Source organism: Echinops telfairi, unplaced genomic scaffold (assembly GCF_000313985.2).
Source record: "Echinops telfairi isolate 266 unplaced genomic scaffold, ASM31398v2 ScPeMD7_1713;HRSCAF=2227, whole genome shotgun sequence".
NCBI classification, from domain to species: Eukaryota; Metazoa; Chordata; class Mammalia; order Afrosoricida; family Tenrecidae; genus Echinops; species Echinops telfairi.
In genome coordinates this window covers 4,027,728-4,037,861 of record NW_022105611.1, presented here as the reverse complement: position 1 = coordinate 4,037,861, position 10,134 = coordinate 4,027,728, and positions in this window count along the sequence as shown.

Below are 10,134 nucleotides of genomic sequence, written 5' to 3'. Positions count from 1 at the left end.
TTCAGAAACAGTAACAGGAGTAATTGAGGGTACAGGGAGAGGGGTGGGAAGCTGAAAGGGGAGCTGATAGCAATGACGACTGTGTAACCCCACTTGATGGGAACGAGTAATAGAATTGCAGGTGAATGGATGCATTGGATGATGTAAGATACAGCAAAAAATAATAATGATAATATATAATAGAATATCATGGGTCCCTCAGGGGTAGGGTGGGGGAGAAGGGGATAAAGGGAATCCAATATCAAAGAGTTCAAGAAGAAAGAAAATGTTTTGAAACGGATGGTGGTAGCAATTGTAAAATTATGCTTGATCTAACTGAATTTTGGATTGTTATAATATCTGTAAGAGCTCCCAATAAAATGATTAATATTTTTTAAAATCTATGGTTCAAACTACCAACTACTCTGTGGGGGAAAGGGGTGCAGCTGTACTTCCCTGGTGATCACAGCCTTGAAGACCCAGCGGGCAGTCATACTCCGCACTGCAATGTCCCTATACGCCAGAAGCAACTCGGTCACAATCGGTGATGTGATGTGAATGTACAGCCAGTGTCCTGATAGTGTGCCTGCTTTATGTCATAGACAATGAATATTTTATGAATTAATGCTGTATCCTAAGTCAGGAAGTATGCCTTATATCATGGATCTCTTATAAAGTCACCACAGAGTGAATCACGTGACATGACTCTCAAGAGTGCATAATCCAATTTGGAAACAAAATGAAAAAAAAATTGCAGGAAGCAAGATACTTTTCTCAATAGAGACACATAAAAAAAGTTGTCTGGAGCACAGGAGAAATGTATTTTTTGATTTGGCTTTAAAACTGTTTTTTCAGCTGTCTTACCAAGAGATTCACTAAGTGCAATAGAATGAAAAGTAAATAAGTAAATAAAAAGGGTACAGGGAAGATGTGTTTAATTAACACGATTCAGTAAGACATGGTGGACACAAAAGAGCTAATACTAATTCTAACCTTTATATCAAAGGAAAATAGCAGCTGTAGTTATTTGAAAAGAACCGGGCAAAGTCCATAAAAAAAAAAAGGTGAAGAAAGTGAGCTGAATTATCAACAGTTGAGAAAGAAAACCTAGATTACTTTTGTCATATATGATCATGTCTTAATCTTAGACTGACAGGGCAACCCTTCAGAACAGTTTGATTTTCTTGCCACTGCTGGAGGGTAATGAGGTCGTTCTTCTACAGGATTGTCCTCACTAGTAATCTTACATGGTGCATTTATTAGCTTGTTTTTGACCAGGGGCGCAAAACACATCTTGTTCAGTTCAATTTTTGGCAGATGAAAAGCCAGCAACTCAACAGGACTTCCTGAACTAAAGACCTTTTGCAAGTAGATGCAGTCATGAAATAGGCATTTCTGAAAAAACAAGCTAAAAGTATTGAAGAATGGTATTGACTACCTTACATAAATCAGGAAACAGATCTTATGTCAGTCCACATAGGATTGCTTAACAAATGCCACTCTAACAACAACCTTTTCAAAGCACACAAGCACTACGAATTAGCTATTTGAGAAGACATGCTTTAATAATAATGATTAAACTTAGGATACAATAAAAATTCTGATCTAGTAAATTAGCAGCCTTTTTAAGAGTTGGAGTGTTAGGAATGCACAGTCAGGGAGGGCAAGAGAGGAAATAAAAGCGGAAAATATTTGTAAAACTGAAATGGGAAGAGTCTGCTTACCCTGCCTTCTAGCCGGCCTTAATTACCCTTTCAGTTCCTCCACCACACAAAGCTTTATTTCCGCCAGAGGAGGACTGGTTTTCTTTTTTTTTTAGGTTTGCAAAACTATAAAGTTTTGTTGTTGTTTTTTTTTAACATTTTATTAGGGGCTCATACAACTGCTATCCCAATCCATACACACATCAATTATGTAAAGCGCATTTGTACATCGTTTCTCAAAACATTTTCTCTCCATTTAAACCCCCGACATTAGGTCCTCATTTTTCCCTCCCTCCCCGCTACCCCCTCCCGCATGTGCCCTTGATAGTTTATAAATGGGTATTTTGTCATATCTTGCCCTGTCCGACGTCTCCCTTCATCCACTTTTCGGTTGTCTGTCCCCCAGGGAGGAGGTCACACACAGTTCCATGTAATCGGTTCCCTCCTTCCTACCCATTCTCCCTTTACCCTCCCTGTTTTGCCACTCACACCACTGGTCCTATAGGGCTCATCCGTCCCGGATTCCCTGTATTTCCAGTTCCCATCTGTACCAGTGTACCTAGAGGAGGACTGGTTTTCAATACCTCTTTTTGCACCTCTCTGGGTACTTCCTTCAGTTTACATCGTTCTAGTCCTGCTTCCTCTATTACTCCATCCTGATAGTAGCCAGAGCTGACATATTTAACACGTCCAGACATTTCAAACCTCAACTCAACACACAGCACAAAGATTCTCTTAAACCGAATCATGTTTCTATCTTCATTCAATTAATTTTGCCCAAAGGCATGAAATATTCAAGGTAGATACTTAATACAAGAGAAACTTTGAATAGGGTTTGTAATTTTTGTTTGTCTTGATGAAGAGGGTAGATTTGATTTTCTAGGAGGGAAAAGGGTAAAGGCAGGGGTTTTCAATCAAGACAGGGTCAAGATCATACTTACGTTGTTCGAATATAGTAGTAGAAGCTGCCTATGGATCAAAGAGAAAAATTGAAAATAACTTGTAATTTACTGGCCTGAACAGTAGTGGTCAGGGGTCTTATTTGTTCAGTAGGACAAACAGGAAAGTCAGGGAGGAAAGTGATATTTTGGAAAGGTAAAAAGTAAATATGGTAGAGTTTCGATAGCCATACAACTTCCATTTGACCATGTGACGTTTGAGATACAACAAAAATGGTGTGGAGGCCACATCTGACCTCCTCGCTCTCCAGCAAGGAGGAGAGTCTAACTCCACACCAATGTAGAGCTGACTACCAAAGTGGGGGTCAGGCATGACTCTACCCTCCATTCTTATTTTATCCTATTCTGACACTAGCGGTTTCTCCCACAACACACTACTTTTGTATTGAATTTGATCATTCTTTGCAATGGGCACACAGAAGAGCTTACCACAAGTCAGGATCAGTAAAGAGTAAGTTTCCAATCATGGGTCCACATCAGCAACTCTCCTCAGCCAGGAAACAAGTTATTCTTGTTTGCTGCTGGTCCTCAGACTCTCAGTCACATGGTCCCTTGGGTTCTGTCTCTGCGGGCCAGAAGCCCCTGCTGCTCCATCGCACTATCTCATGGCCTCAAGTATCTGCTCTGCTCAGATTGGCTCCTTTGTTGTGTTTCATGGACATGGTGCTGCAGCCTCTGGCCTCAGCCTCCATCTCCTGAGGCAGAGATCTAGAAGGTGCTCCTCTGGAGGCTCTTCCTCCCGAGTCGTCCTGGGAAGTGTCTCTGCTTCTGCTTCTGAGATAGCCTCTTTGATAGCCAGGTGAATGGCAGTTAAAACTCACTAATCTCCTCTATGAGTGCGTCAGACATTCTGCTGCCTTAGTCCCACCTAGTCATTTGGTGGGAGTTACAGAGACGTGGATAGAAGAGATGCATCGAGAGATTTCACTTCACTACAGATGCCAAGTAGAATTCCTAGAACTCAATAACCTGTAAGAGATTTGCTTATACATCTCAGAGGAGAGATATTGGCTGATAGCAAACATCTTCAAGAGATGCCGGTTCCATCAAGATCAGAGGTAGTTAGTGGTGGCCCTTGCTGTGACATATAAGTTCAATGAATTAAAGTAATTTTCATGCTTGTAATGAAGTGTCTGTAACTTCCAGCAAAATATTGGGGGCTATGAAAATTGTGTGTGTGTGTGTGTGTGTGTGTGTGTGTAGAACACTAATAGAAGGGATTGGTCAGTTTGATTGCCATCCTCTGGCTATCTCTGAAGCAGGAAGAGAGAGAAATCCCAGGACCATCACATTAGAAATCTCCGCCTGAGGTGGTGGGGGTCAAGACCAAAGACTGATACACAGAGAAAATGGGGAAAAGCACAGGAGCCATGCCAGGAGAGAGCAAAGGGCTGTGTCCCTGAGCCTTGAGCCCCGGAGACAGCAATGGCAAGCAATATGTCCCTCGAGGCAGAAGTCAAGAGATCAAGTGGCTGAGAGGTTGAGGACCGCAGAGAAAGATTTGGTTGCTGGCTGAGGAGAGGTGTTGCTCTAGATTGGTGACTGGATCCTTAACTTTTTGTGATGCTGGTATGTGGTAACCTGATAACTTCCCTGATAAACCCCCATAATTTTGAGTGCTCCTTGTGAGTTCTATGTAGCTACTGCAATGAATTACTAAACCCAGCAGAAGAATAGACTGTCCTGGGAAGAACAGGTGGTGTCAAGGTAAAGTGAAGGAGTGCGGTGGAGGGATGTCTGACTTCTGTCAGGTGGGCTTGTGTAGAGACAGAGGAGGTCAGGTATGGCATCCACACTGTTTACTTGCTGATAAAGTCCAACTGGGCCTTCCAGATGGCTTAGTACCTTTTCTACGCAGTGATGCAGGAATCTACCTTCTTTTAGCCTTGTCATGTATCAGTTGCTAGGGTCTTTGCCATGGATCAGTCTTCCTTCCGTTAAATGATGGAGAGAACATGGAGACTTGCATAGATTTTCATAGGCCATGTTTAGAATGGCATACATCATTTCTTCCCATATTGTATTGGCTCCTTTGACATGAAGGCAATGTACAGTGATGCAATGAATTACTAAGTATGGCTTTTCAAGCTATAATCTTTGTGATCATATAGGGGAGCACCATGAAAATAAGGTGCTTGTGGTACACCAAAGGGGTTGGGTGGCTTGCTGCTAATCCCAATAAGGTATATCCAACCTGTGATGGTTATAGTTATGTGCCAATGTGGTCATGACTTTCATGGTCTGGGCAGTTATAGAATGTTATGATTCACTTCTACCTTGTGAACAGATGCAATTATCCTCCATTTTGTGATGTTTTGCTAGTTCTAGCCTCTATGCCTGTGGATATGGTCTCCTTTGGGAATGAGTTGTCCATTACATGAATGAAAAAAGGTTAGGCTGGGCTATACCTTGAGTCACCACCTGACCGAAGACAGTGATGCAAGTAAGCACTTTTATGCTGATAACCACCTTGCTACCCAAAATATGAGACCTTGTGCCCTGGAGCAATTAGACCCAATTAATAGCCATGCCAACTAGAATCAAGAAAGGAAAAGGGGTATTCATTAGGAGTCCAGGAAGCATCCAATGACAAAAAAAGGCTGTTCAACATGTGCTCAGCTCATTTCAGTTTACAGGCAGCATGTACTCGATTTTTCTAACAATATCAATCTCACACTGTATGTGGGTGGGCTGTAATTCTCAAAGGACATTACAGACTCCAGGAACATCATAAGAAATGGTAAATGTACAAAAATAACTTTATAATTAGTCATCTTGACATTTATTTCCAGATGATTACTTTTTATTATCTTGTGCTAGGAAAACCGGAGGGTCAAGTGGACCTCAAACAACAGCTTAATTAATATTCCAGTCTCTGCATATAATCCCAGGGAAACAGCTGAAGCAAACATTTGAGTGACAATGGTAAATACTATGAGGGACTGAGTAAAATTGTTAACTAACTTAAATTCAGAATGTCTGTGAACATACCATTCTCTCATTGAGACTTCAGGCCTCTGTTAATAGGCCTTCGGACGGAATCACATCACTCTAAGTCACTATATTTAACCTCGAAAGTGTTCTACTTTTCTGCTGCCTAGCCAGAGCAGGCTGTAAACTGCTCAACTGGAAGCAGAAAAACATATGCAAATAAATTAATTACTTGAATACAAAATGATAGATAAGTACCCAGGCAAATAACAAGGAAACTGATTTAAAAGGGTAATAAAGCCTTCTGGGGTGATAAAGTGGGGCGCCAGGAGGCTAGGAGATATCCATTCAAAAATCGCTCTCTAACTTTAATTTTCTGTGTTTCTTCTTTCACTTGGTCAACTCACTATTCATTAATTTAGAGTTATCAAGCAGCATATTTCTTAAAATTCTGAATTCTCATAATTAGGCCTGAGTAATCTGTCATGACTTGATTCCCAAGAATGCTTTCCTGACAGCCTAACTCTTGACTAATAGCAGCCAGCACTTGAGATGTGGTCTTCAGGGCCTCTGCTGTGGCATAAGCTACGTTATTGATATTAGACTAGGCATCAACTCCTTCTCTTGATAGGGTAATTTGTTGTGAGGTGCTATCAAGTAGGTTAGAACCCCTCCAGACACTGCGTACCATAGAAAAAAACTGCCTGATCCTGCACCAGCCTCACAATTGCTGTTCTGATTGAACCATTGTTGCAGCTTTATATCGATCCCGATCAAGTGATTTCCTCTTCACTGGCCCTGTGCCTTATCAAGTTCAATGCTCATCTCCAGGTCTCTCCAGATAGCATGTCTGTGTTAATCTGGGTAGACTAGAGAAACAAATTCATAGAAATGCATATGTGTATAAGAGAGAATTTTATATAAAAGGTAATTGTACATTAAAAAAGTATCCCAAACCAGTTCAGTCCATGCCCATAAGTCTGATATTAGCCCATATGTCTGATACCAATCTTTAAAGTTCTCTTTCAGACTCACAAAACACATGTAATGATGCTGAATGCAGGATGATTACAGGCCAGTGGGTAGAAAGGCTTTGGATCCAGTGGCATTGTAAGCATCTCAGCGCTGGCAGGGATCTCCACATGGCTTCTCAGTCTATGTGACTTCTCCTCAAGGTTGTCTCGCAAGAACTCAGCCTTGTCGGTAAAGAGTCTCCAAGGGAGTTAACTGAGAGAGGGGAGTGTTACCCGCCTCCAAGAAGGAAAATATAGGTGTTCCCAGAATTCTCAAGAGAAGGCTATTCACACAAAGGCCTCATTGGCTATGACCTGATTGACAGGCTAGACTCCACCCCTTTACTCTTAATCCCCTCAAGTCGCAAATTGACACCAGATTATGTAACTTCCACAATGTCCAAAGTCCATGAGACAAAGTCTCACCATTCTCCCTTCTAAGGAGCATTCTGGCAGTATTTCTTCCAAGGCAGACTTGTTTGTCTTTCTGGACGTTTATGGCATTTTCAATATTCTTCACCAACACCATAATTAAAAGTGATAAATTCTTATATAGTCTCCCTTGTCCTTTGTCTAGTTTTCATACACAGATGAAGCCACTGAAAGTGGCTCGGGTCAAGGTCAGACACATTCTACCCCTCAAATGGGGCGTTTTGATTCTTCATCACTTTAAATAGGTCTTGTGCAACAGATTTTCCCAGTGCAACATGGTGTTTAACTTTGACTGGTGGTTCCATGATCATTGATTGTGTATATAAGAAGCATAAAAACCTTCATTTCAATCTTTTCTCAGTTTATCATGATTTTTCCTCTTAGTGAAGGGTTTTATTTAGTGAGGGTTTTTTTCTTTACATTGAGTTTTACTTTATTCTGAAAGCTAGTCTTTGATATTCAGCTGTAAATGCTTCAAGTCCTCTTGGCATTCAAGCAAGATTGTTTTATGTACCTATTACAGGTTGTTAATGAGCTTCTTTCCAATCCTAATGTTACATTCTTCTTCGTATAGTCCAGTTTCTCATCTTATTTGCTCAGCATACAGATTAAATAAAGATGGTGAGGGATACAACTTTGATGCACACCTTTCCTGGTTTTAAATCATGCAATATTCTCTTGTACTTCTTGAACAACTGCTTCTTGTCTGTGTACAGGTTCCTTGTGATTACAATGAAGTTCTGGAATTTCCATTCTTCACAATGCTATCCATAGTTTGTTATGATCCACAGAGTGGATGCCTTTGCATAGTCAGAAAATAGAAGTAAATATCTTTCTGATATTCTCTTTCAGCCATGGGCCATCTGACATCAACAGTGATATCCCTTGATACATGTTCCCTTCTGAATCTGGCTTGAATGTCTGGGTGATCCCTCTTGATGTACTACTGCAACTGTTGCTGAACAATCTTCAGCAAAACTTTGCTTGTACACGATATTAGCGATATTGCTTGATAATTTCCACATACTTGCTTCATTAGTTTGTTAAAACATTTCATTTGGTAGTCCAGCAATTTCTAGAGCCCTGTTTTTGCTGAGGAGCTCTGGTCCTGTAGTGGTTTATGCATTGGGCTGCTAACCACAAGGTCAGTAGTTTGAAACCACCAGCTGAGAAAGATGAAGCATTCTACTCCTGAAGAGAGTCTTTAACTTTCAAAAGTCTTGAAAACCTGTGGGGGCAGTTTCTACCCTTTCCTACAGGGTGGCTATGTGTCAGAATCTACTCAATGGCAATACATTTGTCTTTTTTTTTTTAATGTTGCTTGTACTAATGCCTTCATTTCAGCGTGAGATCATTTTCACTTAAATAAAGGCATGATCCTTGTCATTGTAAAAAGTAAACACAGCCAGTAATCTGAGAATCCTGGATCGAATACATCCAGGTATTAACTGTAGTTCTCCAATTATAAATGTCAAAATTTGTTTGGAAAAAGCTAACAGTCACTTCTATACATTCCATTTCCAAGGACAATAGTATTGTGATCTTCTTGTGAAACAAAGAGAGATCATTTAATTAGGTCTAAGTTTCACAGGACACAAGTTCCTGCTGCAACCATTGGGTTTGGATAAGCCTGATCTTGGGTGACAGGAAAGCAGCAAGTGCTCTCGGCCTGCCAACTGCCAAGTGCGATTCAGACAGAAGGACGGAGGTTCTACCAGGCTCACAAGTTCGCCATCTTTCATTGTCACTGTTACAGACATTTTGCACAAGTGAATTTTGTACCACATATTTTAAAGGGATTAGATGACTCATCAGTGTCAGTAAAACCATCTGACTATCCGTTATTTCTCAACACATTACAGTTACTTCTCTTTCTGGAAACTTTTTTGAATAATATTATACATTTTTTCTATAGAATATTGGGTATTATTTAATCCCTTTCTATAGAATATTGGGTATTATTTAACCCCTATGAAGCTGTCAATGCTATGATTAATTGAATGTCATTAATTGCTTTTAAATTATAAAAAAATCTAGACATGCTTTAGGGTAAAGGCAAGAGGAGGGGTCAACCTGGAGAACAGTTACTAGAAAAGATAACCTTTAAAATGCAACATGTATTTCAGGTTCATGTCAAGATCCTAAAAGGGAGTTAAGGCTTTGCTTTTGGACTTTTCCACTTACATACACCAAATGCCTCTGAATTTAGAATACCATCATTGTTTCTCTTGATTATAGATCTCGTTTAAAATTATTTTGCTCACGTTAGCTTGGGTGCATTTTCTTCTGTGTGTTTCTTCTTCCTATCCATGGAGCCTTCAGATGGCTGTTTGTATTGGGACATGTCGTTAAGACTCCAAACACTATTCTTTGGATAGCACAGAAGTTTCAGTGAAGTCTTTGGGAAAAATTAGTATGGAATATGGCCACATTAGAGGAACTACTTACAGTTAGATATAGTTGTTATGTCACTAGGAGAGTTGGAAGAGGAAATAAAAATAGAGATAAATTTTAAAAATCAGGGATTCAAATCCCTTGACAATAAATAAAACTATTTGAATTTTACCCGTTATTTCTTTAATGGTGGTATATATATTTTAGTGTCATGTACTAAGTCAACAATGTCATATCAAGGGGAAAAGGCTCTTAAAATGAAGTAAATTAGGCCATGTGAGTTGGAAAGAAAGATTAGCCTAACATTTCAAAATCAGTTAGACACAGCAAGACCCAAGAGTTAGTCCCAAACCTGTAATTCTAACAATTCCCCTCTACTCAGAAACAATTATAAGTACGCAAACTGCAAGTCGTGCAATAGTAATAATACAGCAAATAAAATGAAAAGAAATAGTCAATGTCTAATGATTTGGTCTCGTATGATCTTGTTCCATGATCTCTACTTCTGGCTACCAGCTAGTGACCTTAAGTTTTCTTAATCGTTTTTTTTTTAGGGGCTAATACAACTCTTATCACAATCCATACATACATCAATTGTATAAAGCACATTTGTACATTCATTACCCTCATCATTCTCAAAACATTTGCTCTCCATGTAAACCCCTGGTATCAGCTCCCCTTCCGCCCCCCTCCCTCATGAGCTTGATAATTTATAAATTATTA